The sequence below is a fragment of the Eschrichtius robustus genome, chromosome 4 (assembly GCF_028021215.1).
Source record: "Eschrichtius robustus isolate mEscRob2 chromosome 4, mEscRob2.pri, whole genome shotgun sequence".
NCBI classification, from domain to species: Eukaryota; Metazoa; Chordata; class Mammalia; order Artiodactyla; family Eschrichtiidae; genus Eschrichtius; species Eschrichtius robustus.
The window spans coordinates 45,141,196-45,156,852 of record NC_090827.1 but is presented as its reverse complement, the minus strand read 5'-3'; the positions used below and the strand labels follow the sequence as shown (position 1 = coordinate 45,156,852).

General features: G+C 34.6%; 1 non-coding gene across 1 annotated transcript; it reads left to right on the top strand.

Moving 5' to 3' along the window:
- The first annotated feature begins 2,661 nt into the window (after window positions 1-2,661).
- On the top strand, window positions 2,662-2,733 carry TRNAE-UUC (transfer RNA glutamic acid (anticodon UUC)). The gene has a single exon. It is a non-coding gene; the product is annotated as a tRNA-Glu (tRNA).
- Window positions 2,734-15,657: the final 12,924 nt, after the last annotated feature.

The following is a 15,657-nucleotide window of genomic DNA, read 5'->3' as shown; positions in this document are numbered from 1 at the left end:
TATTGTCACTGTTGTTTCCCATACATTTTCCCATCTTTGATTAACACAAGTGAAAGCAATCATTATAAACCAGAATATCTACAAATACTCTGGGATAAATAAGATGGTCAAACCATTGTGAATATGACTACTGGGGTTTAAAAGTCCTAAAAAGGGTTAACGATGTGAACAGAAAGCTTATATAAGACACATCTGTAATAATGCTGCTAAGAATAAATATATAGATACAGAAAAAAATACCTAGACAAGGTCAAATTAATTATCCATAATTTAATGACATTGATCATACTTCATTTTATTAATTTAGCTATTCATATTTTTAAAAATAACCTCAACATATCTTGGATTAAATTAGATTAATGAAATTGATTTCTAATGGGTGGTTACAATAGATTTTGACATACTTTATATGTTGAATTTTTTTAATATAAACAAATACTTAATTCTAAATCACTGATCCATTTTCTAGTCAAGAGTAGAAAATTTCCAGCAAGAACGGAAAAAATACTTCTGTTTTTACAGCTAAAGAACAAACAACATATATTAAGAACAAGTTAGAAGTTAAAAATTTTAAATTCACAACTCTAAAAACTTTTGAAGAAAACCATATACGTGACACCCAAGAGCCTAAACATAACTCTGATATTAAAGGTGGAACAAGAAAGGAAGGGAATGGAATTGGGGTAAATTTTGCCATAGGCAAATAGAATATTCAAATTGAATAATAAGCTTGTTATAAAACTACAGATTTAAAAAACAAAATACACACTGTAAAATAGAAGTAACCCAAAATTCATTACCCATTAAACCTTAGCTATGCTGGTCTTTACAATAAATACTTTCATACATAACTGATTAAGAATACAGTAAGTCCCCTACATACAAACGAGTTCCATTCCCATTCTGAGAGCATGTCCGTATGTCCAATTTGTTCGTAAGTCCAACAAAGTTAGTCTAGGTACCCAACTAACACCATTGGCTATATAGTACTGTACTGTAATAGGTTTATAATACTTTTCACACAAATAATACATAGAAAACAAACACAAAAAATATAGAAAACATTTTTAATCTTACAGTACAGTACCTTGAAAAGTACAGTAGTACCAGCTACCTCACCACTGCTTTTACGCTTCCTTCCAGACATCCTAGGCTTGCAATAAAGATACTGTACTACTGTACACTATACAGTACTGCACAGTAAAGTACAAAAGCACAACTACGATAGAGGATGCACACACATGACAATGTACACCAGACATGTGAACTAACTTATGTGATTGGACATGTGAATGCACATTAGCATCTTTCAAAGTTTGCAACTTGGAGGTTCATATGTAGGGGACTTATTGTATTTCAACCCACTAATTTGCACTGGAATGAGAAATCTGTTCTACTTACTCCATTTAAATTTGCTTTAGCTTGTGCTCTGTATGTTTCCTCAAATCCTAAAATCTGAACACGAACCTCACTGTAATCTTCCAAGCCAGCTTCTTCAAACACGAGTTGAGTTCTCCAGCAAAGTAAATGTGATTAAAAAATATTCATGAATTTATGGTAGATGAATTCCTTAATTTTGGTTAGTCATCCATTTTGGATGTCAATAACAATTACAGTGAAAGCAGGGCAATCTAGGGCATTTAAGGCCATCAGGCACTCCTGAATGTAGTTTTAGCTTCAAACCACAGCATTTGATGTTATAGCCTCAATGCCCTTATTTTCTAAACAGACTAATATTGAAGATTTCTTCTTTGACCCAATAATTATATGTACAAGTACTTTTTATATTTCTAAGGGATTAGAGTTTTTGGTTTTGCTTAAAGTTTAATTATTAACCTGTTGTATTACATATGGTCAAAGAATGTGGTCTGTAAAATTTCTACTTTCTGATACAGATTATAATAATCTTGAGGATGCTTGGAAATAAGGTGCATACTTGTCTTGTGGGAGAAAATATTCTATCTGTAGCTATTAATTCAACACTGTTATATTATGTTCTAATACTCTATGTTCCTTTTAATCAACTTGATAAATATTAAGATCTGTTGAAATCTTCTACAGCAATTTTACTTCTCTACATTTCTCTTTAGGAATCTAATAGTTCTGACTTAAATATATTAATGCTGTTATTTATCTACATGACTACATTATCATTATTGTGTAGATACATTTTTATGCCATTTGAATCCTACTTTACTATTAATATCATCACCGCCTACTTTTTCCTTCTCATTCTCCTCCTCTTCCCTTTCTACCTCCTTGCCCTTCTTCTACTTGTTCCTTGCCTATTCTGATATTTCTAACCCTTGCATTGTTACTGCATCACGACACTTATTTGGACTTTGATTTTAACCTAAGAGACTTCATCTTCTAATTGGGCAGTTTGTAGCATTTATGATTATTTGCACAACTATGATTTTGAAATAACTTTTGAGATCTTGTTTTATGCTTTCTGTTTTAATGTTTGCTTTGTTTTCTGACATTTAGAATAGCATTCATTCATTCAACAATATTTATTGAATACTGTGTGTCCAATATGTTTTCATTGCTTTCATTTTATTTAAGTGCCTAAGAAGGTACTAATCTTTCAGGTTTCTCTGTTCAAACATCACTTAATAAAGCCTTCCTTAATGCTAAATTTAAATTATGTTCCCTGGGAATTCCTTGGTGGTTCAGTGGTTAGGACTCAGCACTTTCACTGCTGTGGCCCAGGTTCAATCCCTGGTCGGGGAACTAAAGATCCCACAAGCCACAAGGCGCGGCCCCCCAAAATTATGTTCCCTTATTATTCTTTTTCATAACACTCTTTAATATTTCTTCAAAGCATTTTTCAATTCTTTATTTGCAGGTTATTAGTTTAACATCTACCCACATACTAAGCTCCATCAGGATAGCCACCTTGTCTGTCCTGCTCACAAATATACACCCAGAACCCAGAGTGATTGCCATGTAGTAAGGAACTCAAATGTTAGTTGAAAGAGAGGATTAATTAATTAATTAATTATCTAGGTAGTCTTAAAAATTCAAACTGTAGTTGTCTTTAATTTAAAAACACTTTGAGGGAATTCCCTGGAGGTCCAGTGGTTAGGACTCGACCCTTTCACTGACGGGCCCAGGTTCGATCCCTGGTTGGGGAACTAAGATCCTGCAAGCTGAGCGGCCAGATAAATAAATAAATAAATAACACTTTGATTCTATATTGAGTGATGGGATTGTGCACTATTTTCATTCATTTTTCTGTTCATATTTTTTTTGGAGTTTTAAATGTTTTATGATCATTATTGTTGATAAAGAATAAAATGATTTGATAAGTCCTTCCCTATGAAAGAAGAAATTATACTAATTTGTCTATTCCTATCTCTCACCAGTACTTATTTTTATTAATAGGTGCTTGAATGTTTTAACCCAGAGTCTCTTGATTAACTCAATAACATGGTTTAAATACATGAAATAGAACTGCCGATAGGATGTAAATGATTTGATTCAAGCATCAGAAATTTTATAAAAGTTGTTAATTAAATTTGGTTACAGAAATATTATGAAATTTTTTATCTGTATTTTTTAAAGAAAAGAAAAATTTCTGGGACAAACTAAATGATCTCCAGACACTAAACAGTTGAAGGTATCAACAGAACTGCCAAAGGATCTATTACTTCTGATTCTATTGCCTATGTACATTATGTTAACTTTCTGAACATAATCTTTATGTTAAAAGAAAATAATCTTTCTAGTAGAATTTAGCATCCATGAAACTTTTCTAATACTTACCTGTTTCCGCATATCTCTGCAGGATAAACTGTAAGATTGTTGGTACAGGGCTCATTTGTATCAGAACCTGTCACTTAAAATGTGCTGAATGAATGTGTAAGTACTCGGGGGGGAAAATGTTAAGTGATTGTAATAATGATTCTTGTTAAATATTTTGATTGCTAACAGGCCTTGAATTTAGTTAGACTGAAGAGCTCATTTTTTGTTTCATATACAAACTTTTTCAAAATACTTTGTTTTGAGCTGTCCTTCCTTTTTCAGTTGCTTTTGGCGCTCCCATTGTGCAGACAGCAGTTGATCTGAAACCATCATGGTAACAAACACTTACCTGATGATGTAAGTTTACAAATATAAACAACGGTATTAATCTGTGACAACAATAATATGCCCTAGAATGGGCCCTGTAACTATTGATCAGAAACTATTTTATCTATTCTAAGTACATAAATTTACCTTTTCTTAAACTAAATAGTGATTTTCATAGAGGTAAAGTGGAAGCTCTAACAATATAAATGTGGGCATGGGGGTAAGATTATAAAAGAAATGTAATTTCATTGTAGAAAGTTCAAAAAATACATAAAAATAAAAATTATTTTAATTCAGGTTGTGGCTTTATTTTTTAATAGACATATATGGGAGAGAATAGGTCTATCACACAGAGTTTAAAGAAACAAAATTCTAACTGCAAGCATTAGCACAGATCTTATGGGTACTGGTTAAAACTATGTGAAGAAGTTGGCTCACCTGTGAAGGGAAATCCCAACTACCAAGTGACAAAAACAAACAAAAGACCAGCAACTCAAGAGTAAATTGAGACTTAAAGTTCATTATAAGAAGTACGTTCTTTAAAAACTACTTTTGAGTCAACACTGAATTTAATAAATTATTCAAAATTTTCACTAGCTAAATAACCAATTACAACTACATTTGACCTTTATTTTGGAATTTAGAGAAATATTTTTGTGGCTTTAAACTTTACTGCTATTTAAGCTGCCAATCAGGCTTTTTATTCTACTTGGGCAGAGAATTCGGAAATACTCTATTGGAAACAAATCTGAACGTCCCACAAGAGAGTAATGGTTAAATACGCCATGATATATACAGATAATGGAGTGCTATGAAGCACTTTTGAAATAATGTTAAAAAGCATTTAACCATGAGGAAATGCCCCTTACATTAAATTTTTAAAAGATGCAAAAACAGTATACAATATAATCTAAATATGTGTTTATATTTGCATGTGACTGCCACCCTTTTTTGTTTATGCTAGTTTGAATTTAGTTTTTGCCTCTTGCAATCAAAAGTCCTAACTAGAACACCTGTAAGTTATTAATGAAAAATTAATTTTAAAAACTTTGGTTAACAATTTGCTTTTTTAAAACTGACACCTTATTTTTAGAAACAGCATCACGTTATAGCCTTCAGAGTCCTTGTTAAAGCAATAGGATAAAAGAAAAAAAGCACGTGTGCCTAAATTTTATGTTTTCTGCCATGGACATATCATGTCGAAAAAGTAACATTATACTTACAGATATACGTTGTTTGTATTAATACTTCAGAACCTACCCTGCAGTCCTTCTCTATGATGCTCTATAATCGTAGTACTACCATACACATCTGTATTTTCAGATAAATAATGATTACCCTAAATTGAAGAAATTCCCTTATTGTAAGTGTAATCATAAGTTTTGGAATTTATATATACCAATTAATCTTAATCAACACCAAGAAACCAAAGATGGTCTGTGGGCTTATTCTCCCACCATGTTTTTTGCCCACTTTCTACAAGAAATGAATACTTTATCTCTAATTAAATTCCCTATGTATTGTACAGAGGCAAATTTATGCTCTTCGTCCCTAACTGGGTAACAAAATAACACAGCGAAAAGACTTTATAAGAGGAAGAAGGAAGAGACCCCTTTGCTCCTTGAAACTGCACTGCTCCATCTTCAATACCTAAACACTGGAGAGAGAAACAGCATCATTTATTTTAATACAAAACCTGTTCACAATATTTAATGAGAAACTGTTTGTAAAAATGAACTCAAAAATTAAAGAATGGAGAATATTATAAATTCCTTTAAAATGAGTAACAGAACTTATTCTAACTTCCTCTGCGTTTAAACTGCATCACTGACAAGACCACAACAGGCCCTTTAAGCTTTTGAACACATCCTTGTGAAACGCAAAGGTCTTTATCTGCTTCGCCAATGATGCTGTCATTACTAAGTGAGGTGTCAGGAAAGTTAGGCTAATTACAGCTTAACACAGTTCATATTCTGATCTTATAAATGCAGTTGTGTGTTGTTTTATACATGTCTATGTCCATTAAGTATAATCTCCCTCTGAACTAAATGACATCTAAAACATTCCTCAGGATGAATAAATTATGGTCTGAGAATAAAGTGGGTGTTAATAAGAATTGATTCTGAGCAAGGAGATACATATCAATGGATAAATGATATACATGCCTGCATTATTTGGTAAATGTAATATATGTATATGTAGTTTTTTGCAAACAACAGAAAACTCAAGAGAAGCAAAAATTTTAAGTTACTATTTTCATATCACTGGGAGCATTCTGAGAGTTTTTCAATCTAATTTATTTATTAATATTGTGCAATAAATACAAAGAAATAAACTCTTTAAATTCTCAAAACTAAGATTATAAAAGTATTATAGCTTTATCACACTTTTATCTTTAACATCTATTTGATCAAAGAAAACATTTTGTTTCTAGGAGCACGAAATTGTCAACAATTAGTCCTTCAAAGGAGCAAGGATTTGAAAGTCTAGGAGACCTGGAATTAATTCCCAGTTTATCTGTCTCTTCTCAGGCAAGTTACTCAACCTCTCTGTCTCCCTTCCCTCTTGTAAAATGAGAGGATAACTACTTTGGAAGAGAGTTGTAAAGATTAAATACCTGTAAGGAGTCTATCTCCCACCACAGCAGTAATAACACAATATTTGGTGCTCAGTTAATTTTCCCTTTCCTTTCCCAAGAGACCCTTCAGAACCTTATGTGCATTTTGAACCGAATTCCTAGCTGCAAACTATTCAAAGGTAAAACATTATAGCCGATTCATATTCTAAAATCTGAAATGGATCTTTAAAAGCCCCTAGTATCTAAATAATTTGAAACAACCATATTTCAACAGGTCCAATAAAGTTTTCTTAGAATTTGTTACACTTTATGACCCAATTAGCTTCGTCTTTAAATGCATATACAAGTACTGGTTTAAAATCAAGATGCTGGTTAAACAAAAATATAACAACCTCTGAATTCAGGCATATAATGGAACTAAACAGCCTGCAGTATCATGAAGTCAGCAAAGTAAACACTGGAAAGAGATAGTCGGCCTTGTTGACTCTATTAAACATGTCAAACTACTGCATCTAAAAATATTTGAAAAATCTGCCTATTTTCCATCTGTTGTATTTCTCAGAGGATAACTGAAAGTTCATGCATAAGTTCATTGTAAGTTCAAATATGTCATATCAGGTCATTTACAGGGTAAAAGTTCACTGGGAGTTTATTAAAGACTGAAGTGGAAAAAGAATAAATATACTAATTGCAGCTATGTTATATTGCATTATGACCACTGCATTTTTAAGCTTCATAAATAAAAATTATAAATTTTAAAAGACCATGTGCAATGAATAATGGCAACAACAATGATTACAAGGAAGGGTCCTAAGATAGCACCCTTGGGGCTATTCTTAGAGAAGAAGCTGTAGATGAATTTTGGTTGCTCTGATATTAAATTACAACAGTTGTCATATTTTACACTGTACTGATTAATTTGTTTACACTATTTAAATACAGTAATATAGAGATATAGAAAAAAGAGTGAAACATCAGAAATAATAAATGAATATCTGCTGAACAGAGATGATTTTTAATTTGCAATTGCTAAGAATGCTATTTGAGAACACCATAGGAAGCCAAGAAAAATATGTATGATTTGGAAGAAAATTACTAAATAATTGAAAAAAATCTAAATCGAACAAATATTAGTCAATATTATTGGAATTGCTGAAGCAAAAATTAAGATTTTCTTTTGAGTAAAACCTTCACATTTTCTGAGAATGTTTAGAAAATAATTTTCAAGGAAAATAACAGTGAATATGTATATAAAATTTAGGACAAATTCTGGGTTCACAGAATAAAAACATTTTCTTTCTATAAAGTACTGGTACACATTAGAGTTCAGTACAATGTTCTAAATGGATTGAGTAAGGGTGCAGCCCATTGGTTCCCAATTTCTCCTGTCAAATGTGTGGCTCCAGCTTCAAAATAGAACTTTATTTTTTTTATTTTTATTTTTATTTTTTTTCACACACACACACTGTATTTTATTTTTACAAGAGATAAATAGACTGACACCAAGCATTGTACATGGATGACCACAACAAAAGCAACAATGATTGCAATTACCAAACATGAAACACACTCATACTATGTCATAATATTGACATTCAGTCCAGTAATCCTCCACTGTAACAGCTCCTTTACTTTGCAGTGAAAATTGATTTGTGTATTCTTTGCCTCTGAGTCCTTGAACTGTCTGTAAATGACAAAAGACTTAAAAATGACCACGGTTAAAGATTTGATGAAAGTTCATAATAATGCAGTTGACAAGAAAATTAGTTATTTCTGAGATATACATTTTAAAGTAATAACTAGGATTATTACTTATAACATTATACCAGAACATATAAGATTTTTAGAAATTTCATGTAACGTCTGAAACATTTATATTAACATATTTCCATACATATTTCCATACAAATACAAATATAAGAGTTTTAGAAATTTCATGTAATGTCTGAAACATTTATATTAACATATTTCCATACATATTTCCATACAAATACAAATATAAGATTTTTAGAAAGTTCATGTAATGTCTGAAACATTTATATTAACATATTTCCATACAAATAACCCAATGAAAGTTAAGTATTAGTTGTTTTGTTTGTTTTTTTATACTGCAGGTTCTTATTAGGCATCAATTTTATACACATCAGTGTATACATGTCAATCCCAATTGCCCAATTCAGCACACCACCATCCCCACCTCACCGCAGTTTTCCCCCCTTGGTGTCCATATGTCCATTCTCTACATCTGTGTCTCAACTTCTGCCCTGCAAACTGGCTCATCTGTACCATTTTTCTAGGTTCCACATACATGCATTAATATACGATATTTGTTTTTCTCTTTCTGACTTACTTCACTCTGTATGACAGTCTCTAGATCCACCCACGTCTCAAAAAATGACTCAATTTCGTTCCTTTTTATGGCTGAGTAATATTCCATTGTATATATGTACCACTACTTCTTTATCCATTCGTCTGCTGATGGGCATTTAGGTTGCTTCCATGACCTGGCTATTGTAAATAGTGCTGCAATGAACATTCGGGTGCATGTGTCTTTTTGAATTATGGTTTTCTCTGGGTATATGTCCAGTAGTGGGATTGCTGGGTCATATGGTAATTCTATTTTTAGTTTTTTAAGGAACCTCCATATTGTTCTCCATAGTGGCTGTATCAATTTACATTCCCACCAACAGTGCAAGAGGGTGCCCTTTTCTCCACACCCTCTCCAGCATTTGTTGTTTGTAGATTTTCTGATGATGCCTATTCTAACAGGAGTGAGGTGATACATCATTGTAGTTTTGATTTGCATTTCTCTAATAATTAGTGATGTTGAGCATCTTTTCATGTGCTTCGTGGCCGTCTGTATGTCTTCTTTGGAGAAATGTCTATTTAGGTCTTCTGCCCATTTTTGGATTGGGGTGTTTGTTTCTTTGATATTGAGCTGAATGAGCTGTTTATATATTTTGGAGATTAATCCTTTGTCCGTTGATTCATTTGCAAATATTTTCTCCCATTCTGAGGGTTGTCTTTTCGTCTTGTTTATGGTTTCCTTTGCTGTGCAAAAGCTTTTAAGTTTCATTAGGTCCCACTTGTTTATTTTTGTTTTTATTTCCATTACTCTAGGAGGTGGATCAAAAAAGATCTTGCTGTGATTTATGTCAAAGAGTGTTCTTCCTATGTTTTCCTCTAAGAGTTCTATAGTGTCCAGTCTTATATTTAGGTCTCTAATCCATTTTGAGTTTATTTTTGTGTATGGTGTTAGGGAGTATTCTAATTTCATTCTTTTACATGTAGCTGTCCAGTTTTCCCAGCACCACTTATTGAAGAGACTGTCTTTTCTCCATTGTATATCTTTGCCTCCTTTGTCATAGATTAGTTGACCATAGGTGTGTGGGTTAATCTCTGGGCTTTCTATCTTGTTCCATTGATCTATGTTTCTGTTTTTGTGCCAGTACCATATTGTCTTGATGACTGTAGCTTTGTAGTATAGTCTGAAGTCAGGGAGTCTGATTCCTCCAGCTCCATTTTTTTGCCTCAGGACTGCTTTGGCTATTCGGGGTCTTTTGTGTGTCCATACAAATTTTAAGATGATTTGTTCTAGCTCCGTAAAAAATGCCATTGGTAATTTGATAGGGATTGCATTGAATCTGTAGATTGCTTTGGGTAGTATACTCATTTTCACAATGTTGATTCTTCCAATCCAAGAACATGGTATATATCTCCATCTGTTGGTATCATCTTTAATTTCTTTCATCAGTGTCTTATAGTTTTCTGCATACAGGTCTTTTGTCTCCCTAGGTAGGTTTATTCCTAAGTATTTTATTCTTTTTGTTGCAATGGTAAATGGGAGTGTTTCCATAATTTCTCTTTCAGATTTTTCATCATTAGTGTATAGGAATACAAGAGATTTCTGTGCATTAATTTTGTATCCTGCAACTTTACCATATTCATTAATTAGCTCTAGCAGTTTTCTGGTGGCAGTTTTAGGATTCTCTATGTATAGTATCATGTCATCCGCATACAGTGACAGTTTTACTTCTTCTTTTCCAATTTGTATTCCTTTTATTTCTTTTTATTCTCTGATTGCCGTGGCTAGGACTTCCAGAACTATGTTGAATAATAGTGGTGAGAGTGGACATCCTTGTCTCGTTCCTGATCTTAGAGGAAATGCTTTCAGTTTTTCACCATTGACAATGATGTTTGCTGTGGGTTTGTCATATATGGCCTTTATTATGTTGAGGTAGGTTCCCTCTATGCCCACTTTCTGGAGAGTTTTTATCAGAAATGGGTGTTGAATTTTGTCAAAAGCTTTTTTTGCATCTATTGAGATGATCATATGGTTTTTATTCTTCAATTTGTTAATATGGTGTATCACATTGATTGATTTGCGTATATTGAAGAATCCTTGCATCTCTGGGATAAATCCCACTTGATCGTGGTGTATGATCCTTTTAATGTGTTGTTGGATTCTGTTTGCTAGTATTTTGTTGAGGATTTTTGCATCTATATTCATCAGTGATATTGGTCTGTAATTTTCTTTTTTTGTAGTATCTTTGTCTGGTTTTGGTATCAGGGTGATGGTGGCCTCATAGAATGAGTTTGGGAGTGTTCCTTCCTCTGCAATTTTTTGGAAGAGTTTGAGAAGGATGGGTGTTAGCTCTTCTCTAAATGTTTGATAGAATTCACCTGTGAAGCCATCTGGTCCTGGACTTTTGTTTGTTGGAAGATTTTTAATCACAGTTTCAATTTCATTACTTGTGATTGGTCTGTTCATATTTTCTATTTCTTCCTGATTCAGTCTTGGAAGGTTATACCTTTCTAAGAATTTGTCCATTTCTTCCAGGTTGTCCATTTTATTGGCATAAAATTGCTTGTAGTAGTCTCTTAGGATGCTTTGTATTTCTGCAGTGTCTGTTGTAACTTCTCCTTTTTCATTTCTGATTTTATTGATTTGAGTCCTGTCTCTACTTTTCTTGATGAGTCTGGCTAATGGCTTATCAATTTTGTTTATCTTCTCAAAGAACCAAATTTTAGTTTTATTGATCTTTGCTTTTGTTTTCTTTGTTTCTATTTCATTTATTTCTGCTCTGATCTTTATGATTTCTTTCCTTCTGCTAACTTTGGGTTTTGTTTGTTCTTCTTTCTCTAGTTTCTTTAGGTGTAAGGTTAGATTGTTTACTTGAGATTTTTCTTGTTTCTTTAGGTAGGCTTGTATAGCTATAAACTTCCCTCTTAGAACCGCTTTTGCTGCATCCCATAGGTTTTGGGTCGTCGTGTTTTCATTGTCATTTGTCTCTAGGAATTTTTTTATTTCCTCTTTGATTTCTTCAGTGATCTCTTGGTTATTTAGTAACGTATTGTTTAGCCTCCATGTGTTTGTCTTTTTTACGTTTTTTTCCCTGTAATTCATTTCTAATCTCATGGCGTTGTGGTCAGAAAAGATGCTTGCTATGATTTCAATTTTCTTAAATTTACTGAGGCCTGATTTGTGACCCAAGATGTGATCTATCCTGGAGAATGTTCCGTGCGCACTTGCGAAGAACGTGTAATCTGCTGTTTTTGGATGGAATGTCCTATATATATCAATTAAATCTATCTGGTCTATTGTGTCATTTAAAGCTTCTGTTTCCTTATTTATTTTCATTTTGGATGATCTGTCCATTGGTGTAAGTGAAGTGTTAAAGTCCCCCACTATTATTGTGTTACTGTCGATTTCCTCTTTTATAGCTGTTAGCAGTTGCCTTATGTATTGAGGTGCTCCTATGTTGGGTGCATATATATTTATAATTGTTATATCTTCTTCTTGGATTGATCCCTGGATCATTATGTAGTGTCCTTCCTTGTCTCTTGTAACATTCTTTATTTTAAAGTCTATTTTATCTGATATGAGTATAGCTACTCCAGCTTTCTTTTGATTTCCATTTGCATGGAATATCTTTTTCCATCCCCTCACTTTCAGTCTGTATGTGTCCCTAGATCTAAAGTGGGTCTCTTGTAGACAGCATATATATGGGTCTTGTTTTTGTATCCATTCAGCCAGTCTATGTCTTTTGGTTGGGGCATTTAATCCATTCACGTTTAAGGTAATTATCGATATGTATGTTCCTATGACCATTTTCTTAATTGTTTTGGGTTTGTTTTTGTAGATCCTTTTCTTCTCTTGTGTTTCCCACTTAGAGAAGTTCCTTTAGCATTTGTTGTAGAGCTGGTTTGGTGGTGCTGAATTCTCTTAGCTTTTGCTTGTCTCTAAAGCTTTTGATTTCTCCATCAAATCTAAATGAGATCCTTGCCAGGTAGAGTAATCTTGGTTGTAGGTTCTTCCCTTTCATCACTTTAAGTATATCATGCCACTCCCTTCTGGCTTGCAGAGTTTCTGCTGAGAAATCAGCTGTTAACCTTATGGGAGTTCCCTTGTATGTTATTTGTCATTTTTCCCTTGCTGCTTTCAATAATTTTTCTTTGTCTTTAATTTTTGCCACTTTGATTACTATGTGTCTCGGCGTGTTTCTCCTTGGGTTTATTCTGTATGGGACTCTCTGCTCTTCCTGGACTTGGGTGGCTATTTCCTTTCCCATGTTAGGGAAGTTTTCGACTATAATCTCTTCAAATATTTTCTCTGGTCCTTTCTCTCTCTCTTCTCCTTCTGGGACCCCTATAATGCGAATGTTGTTGCGTTTAATGTTGTCCCGGAGGTCTCTTAGGCTGTCTTCATTTCTTTTCATTCTTTTTTCTTTAGTCTGTTCCGCAGCAGTGAATTCCACCATTCTGTCTTCCAGGTCACTTATCCGTTCTTCTGCCTCAGTTATTCTGCTATTGATTCCTTCTAGTGTAGTTTTCATTTCAGTTATTGTATTGGTCATCTCTGTTTGTTTGTTCTTTAATTCTTCTAGGTCTTTGTTAATCATTTCTTGCATCTTCTCAATCTTTGCTTCCATTCTTATTCCGAGGTCCTGGATCATCTTCACTATCATTATTCTGAATTCTTTTTCTGGAAGGTTGCCTATCTCCACTTCATTTAGTTGTTTTTCTGGGGTTTTTTCTTGTTCCTTCATCTGGTACATAGCCCTCTGCCTTTTCATCTTCTCTATCTTTCTGTAAGTGTGGTTTTTGGTCCACAGGCTGCAAGATTGTAGTTTTTCTTGCTTCTGTTGTCTGCCCTCTGGTGGTTGAGGCTATCTAAGAGGCTTGATGGGAGGCTCTGGTGGTGGGTAGAGCTGACTGTTGCTGTGGCGGTCAGAGCTCAGTAAAACCTTAATCCACTTGACTGTTGATGGGTGGGGCTGGGTTCCCTCCCTGTTGCTGTGGCGGTCAGAGCTCAGTAAAACCTTAATCCACTTGACTGTTGATGGGTGGGGCTGGGTTCCCTCCCTGTTGGTTGTTTTGCCTGAGGCAACCCAACACTGGAGCCTACCCGTGCTCTTTGGTGGGGTTAATGGCAGACTCTGAGAGGGCTCACGCCAAGGAGAACTTCCCAGAACCTCTGCTGCCAGTGTCCTTATCCCCACGGTGAAACAGAGCCACCACTCGCCTCTGCAGGAGACCCCCCAACACCAGCAGGTCGGTCTGGTTCAGTCTCCCCCAGGGTCACTGCTCCTTCCCCTGGGTCCCGAAGCACACATTACTTTGTGTGTGCCCTCCAAGAGTGGGGTCTCTGTTTCCCCCAGTCCTGTCAAAGTCCTGCAATCAATTCCAACTAGGCTTCAAAGTCTGATTCTCTAGGAAATCCTCCTCCCGTAGCCGGACCCCCAGGTTGGGAAGCCTGACGTGGGGCTCAGAACCTTCACTCCAGTGGGTGGACTTCTGTGGTATAAGTGTTCGCCAGTCTGTGAGCCACCCACCCAGCAGTTATGGGATTTGATTTTACTCTGATTGCGCCCCTCCTACCGTCTCACTGTGGCTTCTCCTCTGTCCTTGGACGTGGGGTATCCTCCTTGGTGAAGTCCAGGGTCTTCCTGTCAATGATTGTCCAGCAGCCAGTTGTGATTCTGGTGCTCTCGCAAGAGGGAGTGAGAGCACGTCCTTCTACTCTGCCATCTTGGTTAATCCTCCCCAAAATAGAACTTTAAATCTATAACTTGCTTCTTAAATTGAAAAGCACATTTGGTTCTCTCTATATGTCTATGTTCTCTTCATGATGTATTGGCAATTGGTTTTAATGGATCATAGCATTTATTCATTCATTCACTCAATAAGTGTTAATTTGGTATTTATTATTTACAAGATGCTGTACTAAGGATTATAAAAGACACAAAAATTAACCAGACAAAAGTTTTGTTTTCAAGAAGGCTACAGTAGAAGAAATATGAAATTTAAAAAATATATCAATAAGTAAATAACACAAAGTTGAAGTCATTCAGTGCCATGTGAGGGATGTAGGTAAATGATTTGGAAGTGGGTAGAACACACTATTTCTAGTCAGCAAACTAATCTTGGAATTAATTGCTAGCTGAATACGTAATTAAGATGCTAATTTTTTGGTCAAATTGTTAAGCATGAATTAAGAGCAAACTTTAAAAAAATCTCTTAACCACCTCATCTCAACTACCTTCTAATATATGCCATTGATCGCATCCCAGAATTGTCAAGTTATTTCCACATTTTGCTTAGAAAAGATGGTATTGGATTTGGAAACGATTACTCTTTTATTTGTTAAAAACGTCTAGAAAGAGAGATAGAATGTAACATTTAAAAACAAAACCCTATTAGTAGTCACTGACCTGGAATTTCAGTAATAGAGACTTGAGAAATGTCGCAAGTTACATCAGGTAAGAGGAAACGCTGCAGGTTGCCAATTTCATACACTAGCTGTTCAGCCACTGAACTGAAGGAGACTAACCCCCCCATGTCAGGGGGCTTGGACAGGATGAACTGTCCATCAGGAAAACATTCCAGTACAGGAAATCCTATATTGTGCCTAGGTGAAAAACAGGGAAACCTATGGTTTAGAGGAGTCAGGAGGAAAACCTAAGGAAAAGAGACTACATTGTACCAAACAATACTCTGATGAA